This window comes from Triticum aestivum, chromosome 1D, assembly GCF_018294505.1.
Source record: "Triticum aestivum cultivar Chinese Spring chromosome 1D, IWGSC CS RefSeq v2.1, whole genome shotgun sequence".
Classification (NCBI taxonomy): domain Eukaryota; kingdom Viridiplantae; phylum Streptophyta; class Magnoliopsida; order Poales; family Poaceae; genus Triticum; species Triticum aestivum.
Genome location: NC_057796.1, coordinates 58,309,997 through 58,318,146, shown reverse-complemented (window position 1 = coordinate 58,318,146; position 8,150 = coordinate 58,309,997).

The following is an 8,150-nucleotide window of genomic DNA, read 5'->3' as shown; positions in this document are numbered from 1 at the left end:
GGGGCAATGGCAGTGTCGAAGTTGAAGTTGGGGTCAGAGTTCTGAAGATGACTGAAGACACGGGAGAACGCGCGCCCGAGCAAGCCGCGACTCCTCTCTTCGACAGGTTGGCGAGCTCTATCTGATCGAGCTTCAAGACGCGTCACCACGTCGGAGAAGAAGCGAAGATGGCTGGCATAGTCATCTGTATGAGGATGAGGGGCACTCTCGTCGCAGATATATATGGCCCAGAGCAGTGTTAGCCCTGTTCCTGAGAACCTGGAGCATGGGGGCGTGCTCGCGCTCTAATGTCCGCCGCTGAAGCACTTCCTCCCTGTTCTGCCGTGCAACGGCCTCGGCGTCATCGACCCGTTTCTGAAGGGAGAGCAACTCGGCGCTGGCGGAGGCCAACTCCACCTGCGCCGCAACCAGGGCGGCTGCCGTGGCTTCCTCGCGCCTCTCTACCTCAGCAAGCCTGGGCACAAGGGCAGCGTTCCTGCCTGCAGCCTCAGTCTCCGCAGGCTGCAGCTTCAGGTCATGCCTACCCTCAAGACCCGCGCAAACTTCGGCCATCCGGCGATCGACCTCCTCTTGAGCCTGGGCCTCGCGCGCACCAACGGCATCTTCCTCTTGGGCAACTTGACGCTCCCTCGTCTCCAGCCACGGCCTCGAATGGCAATGCCTCCTCGCGCCTCCGGATCTCTTCTTCTTCGGCGGTCGTCCCCCTAAGCGACGCAAGGATGGCTTTGCGCGCCTCCACCTGCTGCCCCAGGGACGCGCTCCAGGCCTGGAGCTCCCACGCGCGCTTCTCCGCAGCCTCGCAACGACGGTCAGCCTCGTGAGCTTCCTCCAAAGCTCTGGAGCAAGCCTCATGAGAGACCTTAAGAGACGCCTCGGCCTTCGCATTGTCAAGATCACGCTGACGACGGCCGAGGTTGATATCCACCTTCAACCTGTGCCACTCCTCCGCCAACCAAAGACCCTCGGCCTCAAGGCGCGCGTCGACACCCGCAAGTTCTTCACCGAGTCGGTTCATCACGCCCATCGCCTCCTGGAAGAGCTCGTGACGAACAACGCTCCGCACGTGCTCGAACTCAAGCGCACGACCCATCTCATCCTCTGCCACGGGGGCTGTGGGCGAGGCCTAGAGCGGTATGCCCCCTCTCAGCAGGGGATTGGCGCTGCCCCAGGTAGTCGGGCCTCGCGAGGGGCCCGAACTAGACGGGGCCCGCTGCCTGAAGAGGAGCCGAAGACCGAAGCCAACCAGCCACCGTCCATAACCAGAGGAGGGGTTCTGGGCACGCCCGCCAAGCTCCAAGCAAGGCCGCCAAGGAGGGGCGACGAGGCCATGGGCTCAAGGCGCCATGGAGGCGAGCGCGCCTCTCCAACCGACCCCGCGCCAAGAGCGGCGTGCGGGCGCGGGGCGCTCAAGGCCAGCGGGGGAGTCAAGGAGAGAGGAGGCTGATCCTTAGGAGATGCAACGGCCTTGGAGGAAGGGACCCTGAAGGACCACCATCAGGAAGGAAAGCAGCACTCAAGAAATCACAAAGGTACAGTACTTACTCGTCGACGGTGATGTACTTCCTTCGCTTCAACGGCCCGAAGATACCGCTGCCGCTCGGGGATCCTTTCCTCTTGCGGAGCTCCTCGAAGTCCATGCAAAGCCGGCTGAAGCGCTGGACGTGGCGTCCGGCACGGGGTGCGACCAGAGAAGCGCTCGCAGGGACAACTTCAGGGGTGCCGGGCTGCGGAGAGCAATTGGGCACTGTCTCTCCGCGACCTACCGAGACCTCCGGAGCTTCGGCCTCGGGGGCCGCATGCTGCATCGTCTCAGCGACCGACACCCCAGGGGAAGGATCATGAGTTCCTGAGGACGACGGCCCAGGGGCCCTAGACGACATCTACACCTCAGCACTCGGGCCGCCAGCCTCCGGCAGTGCTCGCCCCCTGCATCCACATTCGGGGCGAGCCCGGCGCTAGCAACGAAGAAGGGAACCACGTTGACGGGATTCTCGCGGGGCCCCACCAGGCCGTCCGGGCACAACCCCCACTCATCAAAGGAAGGCATGTGCTCTACAAATTCTACCTTGTTCGTGCAGAGGTACAGCAGACAGCTCTTCCCAGGCATGTCGTCCGGCGAAGGGACACCTGTCAGGACCTCGAGCACTGTTCGCCGCATCTCAAGAGGGAGCCCGGACTCCTGAAGCCTCATATGGTCCTGACTGCTGAGCAAAGCCCACATCGGGCGAGAATGGCGCTGAAGCGGAGCAACTCAGTGCCTGATGAACTCCTTCACCACCATAGGCGCAGTCACGCCACGGTCGTTCAACCTCCTCAGCCTGAGCCAGACAGGGACAAGACAGGAGCTCGCGAGCCTCTCGTGGCCCCAACCGGAGCTGGGAGCAGCAGGTGCTGACGGAGAATGGAGCAGAGGGCTGAGCGCCCCGGCATCGACAAATACCCACTGTGTCCGAAACTTGCTCGTCGACGGAGGAAGCTCGAAGTCGAACCCTGAGCCTATCATCGCAGCCACACCCTGGAAGCGCACGCACCCCGAGCTTTGCCGAGGATCAATCAGGTGCAACGAGAAGAAGTGGCGAAGAAGGGCCACGGAAGGGGCAATGCCCACCATGGCCTCACACACGAAGGCGAAGACAGCAAGGAGGGTCGTGGATTGGGGGTCAAGATGCAGCAGGTGGATCTGATAGTGTTCCAGCATTGCGTTGAAGAAGGCAGAGAAAGGGGGTGACCAGGCCAGCCCAAAGAGCATCGATGAAGATTGGGACCTCGGTGGCTGCCCGGTCAATACGAGCATGGGACGCAGGCCAGGCCGCCGTCTTCCCCCACTGATTGAAACTGGAGCCGAGCATGGGGCGCACATTGCCCATGGCCTCATCATTGAGCACCAGCGATCGGCCAACCACGGGCTCGATGGCCGAAGGCGCGCCAGCAGAAGACAGAGGCTTCTTCCCCTTGTCAGCTTGTTTCGGCGCCATGGCGATAGAGCGGGCAGAGCGCAGGTCAGATTGGGAGGAGGAGCAGAGTCTCGGGGAAGCAGAGGAATCAGGGAAGTACGGCGCAGACGATGGAAGAATAACGGTGTAGGTTGCGGGAGCCGCATAGCCAGGCGGATTCCAAGGCAGCGTGGGGAAGCGAGGACGCCCACGTCCAATCAACCGCCACACGTCGACCGAGGCCGCAGGCTATTGGGGATCGCGGCGCTCTGCACTTGCCCTTTGGCTTCGCCTCGAAGCCAAGCCCGAGCGCCTTGGGCCCGGGGGCTACTGTCGGCGTTCTGGGAACGGGGGTCCCCAGACTTGCCACCCTGCGGCCCATGGCATGGCTTTGCTAGCAGGCCTGTACGGCCCATCTTTATCAACAAGGCATCCAAGACCCTCATGAGGGGCCAAGCCTCGCGAGGCAGACGACGCACGACCTCCTCAGGAGCGGCCTCGCCAGGCAGGCTCACGAGGGGCGGAGAGATCAAGGCAAGGCAAACCTCGCGAGGTTCTCATGACATGAGCCATGACGCTCGAGACCAGGCGGGCGCCAGCGCGCGCAACGTCCTTGTTTCCTCTTTGGTGCTAAGGGGGCAAGCGCAGGCGCGGAGTACCGAGGCATCAAGCAAAGGTTTCCATATCAGTGCAATGAGACCAAGACCAGTAGGACGGCAAGGCGGAGGTCACCTTGGAGCCCAAGGCGGCGTCACCACCAGAGCCTTTTGCAGGCAAAGACCGCTTTTGTCAGGATAAGCTGTACTAGCTGACCCCTTTCAAATTGGCCGTTGTTGGCTCCCTTCCCGCTCAATATTTGGGCAGAGGACCAGGGCCCCTATAAATAGAGCTAGCCACCACAGTAGGAGGCAACTGGAACCAAGCCTGAGCTGATCGAATCCACACACATACAAGTTCGCCAATCAAAGAACACTTCAACCTCAGGAGGCTGTTCTTCCCTTTGTAGTGTTCATCATTAGCCCAAGAGGCAATCCACCACCACCACACTAGAGTAGGGTATTACACCACAATGGTGGCCCGAACCAGTATAAATCTTGTGTCCCTTGTGTTGTGAGTTCGTCGAGTTTGTTCTTGAGATCTTAGCAAGCTAGAACGAGGATCGGTAGGAGGGAAATCTTCGCGCGCACCCCAGTGTACGAACCTTGAGGGTTTTGCCAGAACCCGTGATCTGACAAGTTAACAGCTTGGTTCATTTGTTGTGGCTTGGTTCACTTGTTGTGGTGTTTAGTTAACTGCTTGGTTCAATTCTGCAATGCGATGTTCAATTGTTGTGGCTGCATTCTGTTATTGTATACCATGTGAGGAATAAATTGAATTTGGTTGTACTAAATACATGAGAAACAAATACAATTGCTATATTTCCAAGTTGTTAAGCATGCTTGGTTTGGTTAACTGTCTGATCTTCTATTAGCAGTATGTTATATTGTGCAATGTGGTGCTCAGTTAACGTTTGGTTCATTTGTTGTGGTGTTTAGTTAACTACTTGGTTCAATTCTGCAATGCGATGTTCAATTGTTGTGGCTGCATTCTCTTATTGTATACCATGTGAGGAATAAATCGAATTTGGCTGCACTTAATACATGAGAAACATATACAAGTGCTATATTTCCTAGTTCTTAATCATGCTTGGTTTCATAAATGGGTTTTCCATGTGGCTTGAATTAATCTGATGAATCTACAATGTGCTTATTTTTCATCAACATATTTTACTGATAGCATGCGAACCCTTACTTAACCTGATGACTAACTACCTTATATGTGTTGCAGGGAAACAATGGGAAGCACTGAGGTTTACAAGATGGTACTAACTATTATACCTTGCCTTTTTATTCCTTTGCCCCGTTTCCAATATAGAGAACATATTTATGCACATCCTTGTTTTCAGGGTTCACTGATGATTACCTCTCAAACCACCTCTATGGTCAAGAGGCGAGGAAAGTTTTCATACAACACCCACAGCTCAATATTGAAGTGTTCCTGAAGAGGTTGAAGGATGGACGGTCAATCATTCACATGCACTGGCCTAAAGTTGCAAAGACCTTCAACATGAATGAAGGCTCAATATTCGCCTTCCGCTTCAGCAGTTTTCCAGATGAGATGCATCTCTCTATGTATCGTCTATGATGCTAATTTTGAAAGGTTCTAGATGTTGCATGTGAAACTTGCTGCTGGTGTAGTTGTGTAATGGGGTAGCTGAGTGCTGAAGCTATATCATGTTGTACTCCGATGTATTTCAATTATGAAATCCTGCTTCCTTAATATGGAGATGGAATATATTATGTGCTTAATATGAATGTCAATTAGATTAGTAAATGGATTATTAATAATAGGGAAATTAGCCCGCTAATTGGCCAATTAACTTGCTAATTGGGTTTTCCTATTGAAAACGGTTAATGGGAAAACATCGTGGGCGATGACCTCAGGCAACGCACACAGTTTCTAGGAATAAACCGTATTGGATCAATGAACAATTACACATGACATTCTCTTCAAAACTGTTTGCGTTACGCCACCTTGTGCAAACATTTTCCTTGTAGTGACTGTGTGGGATGTATATACGAACGAAAACGTTTAGTGGTGACTGACTGTGTGGGATGTACTTACGACCGAAAATGATTTCGCTTGTATAATTGTATCTTTTTAGCACTACTGTATGTATTTCTGTATTTGAGTGCTCGCTGGTCGCACACAACCTCATTTTGCTGAGCATGTGTGCCAGGGGGGCATATCCCCAATGGTTTCTGGGTCGTGTGGGAAGGACCCCCCTATCGCCCACACTCACTTGGCGATGGTTCCGAATGTCGTCGCCGAAAGGGGTTAAGAACCATTTGTTTAGCACCAACGCGTACCAGTGTTTGTGCCAAGGTGTTGAGGTCTAAATATTATCCCACATGTGACATATTAAACTGTCAGTTGAACAAAGGATCATCATATGTATGGCAAAGTATATGGGCAGGAGTTCAAACCTTTAAGAAGGGCTGCATATGGAGAGTGGGAAACGGTATGAAAATTAACATTTGGGAGGACTGCTGGATCCCAAATAGCTCTAACAGGAAAATTAATACTGTTCGGGGCAATAGAGTCCTCATAAGGGTGGAGGAGCTAATTGATCTGATCACTGGGGAATGGGATGAGATGCTTATTAGAGAAAAAAATTGGCACATTGATGCGGAAAGAATCTTACAAATTCCTATCCATAACCAGTAGACAGACGATTATATTGCTTGGCATTTCACAAAATTAGGAACTTTCAGTGTGCGATCAGCTTATTATATTCAATGGGAAGAGAGATATTCGAATCAGTTTCAGTCGGTCGGTCAAGGCGGTTCTTCCTCGCACCCAATTTGGAAGAGGATCTGGAGCCTGCAAATGTCTGGGAAAGTGAAAATATTCATCTGGAAGTGTATGCATAATGCAATCCCATGCATGGGATTTTTAGCAAACCGACACATAGCAACATCAGGTCAGTGTCCACTTTGTCAAATATACGTGGAGGATGTGGCGCATGCATTGTTTCGATGTAGCAGAGCTCAGGAGGTTTGGCGGTCTCTGTGAAGGAAATATATATGCCCTAGAGGCAATAATAAAGTTGTTATTTATATTTCCTTATATCATGATAAATGTATTATTCATGCTAGAATTGTATTAACTAGAAACTTAGTACATGTGTGAATACATAGACAAATAGAGTGTCCCTAGTATGCCTCTACTAGACTAGCTCGTTAATCAAAGATGGTTAAGTTTCCTAGCCATAGACATGTGTTGTCATTTGATGAACGGGATCACATCACTAGAGAATGATGTGATGGACAAGACCCATCCGTTAGCTTAGAACTATGATCGTTTAGTTTATTGCTATTACTTTCTTCATGACTTATACATGTTCCGATGACTATGAGATTATGAAACTCCCGAATACTGGAGTAACACTTAGTGTGCTATCAAACATCACAACGTAACTGAGTGATTATAAAGATGCTCTACAGGTGTTTCTGATGGTGTTTCTTGAGTTGGCATAGATCGAGATTAGGATTTGTCACTCCGATTGTCGGAGAGGTATCTCTGGGCCCTCTCGGTAATGCACATCACTATAAGCCTTGCAAGCAATGTGACTAATGAGTTAGTTGCGGGATGATGCATTACGAAACGAGTAAAGAGACTTGCCGGTAACGAGATTGAACTAGGTATGATGATACCGACGATCGAATCTCGGGCAAGTAACATACCGATGACAAAGGGAACAACGTATGTTGTTATGCGGTTTGACCGATAAGGATCTTCGTAGAATACGTAGGAGCCAATATGAGCATCCAGGTTCCGCTATTGTTTATTGACCGAAGATGTGTCTCGGTCATGTCTATATAGTTATTGAACCCGTAGGGTCCGCACGCTTAACGTTCGATGATGATTTGTATTATGAGTTTACGTGATTTGATGACCGAAGGTTGTTCAGAGTCCCGGATGAGATCAAGGACGTGACGAGGAGTCTCGGAATGGTCGAGACATAAAGATTCATATATTCGAAGGTTACATTCAGACACCGGAATGGTTCGGGCCGTTTCGGATAAGTTTTGGAGTACCGGGGGTTACCGGAACCCCCGGGGAAGCTATTGGGCCTTAGTGGAGAAGAGAGAGGGCTGGCCAGGAGGTGGTACGCGCCCCCCTTGCCCCAATCTGAATTGGACAAGGGGAGGGGGCGGTGCCCCCTCCTTCCTTCTCTCCTCCTCCTCCTTCCCCCCTTCTCCCGCTTGGAATAGGAAAGGGGGGCGAATCCTACTAGGTTTGGAGTCCTAGTAGGACCCCCCCCCCCGCATGGCGCGCCTCCTCCCTTGGTCGGCCTCCTCCTCCCCCTCCTTTATATACGGGGGAGGGGGGCACCCCATAGACACACAAGTTGATCTTTAGCCATGTGCGGTGCCCCCTCCACAGTTTTCCACCTCGGTCATATTGTTGTAGTGCTTAGGCGAAGCCCTGCTTCGGTAAATTCATCATCACCGTCACCACGCCGTCGTGCTGACGAAACTCTCCCTCGGCCTCAACTGGATCAAGAGTTCGAGGGACGTCACCGAGCTGAACGTGTGCAGATCGCGGAGGTGCCGTGCGTTCGGTACTTGGATCGGTTGGATCACGAAGACGTTCGAGTACATCAACTGCGTT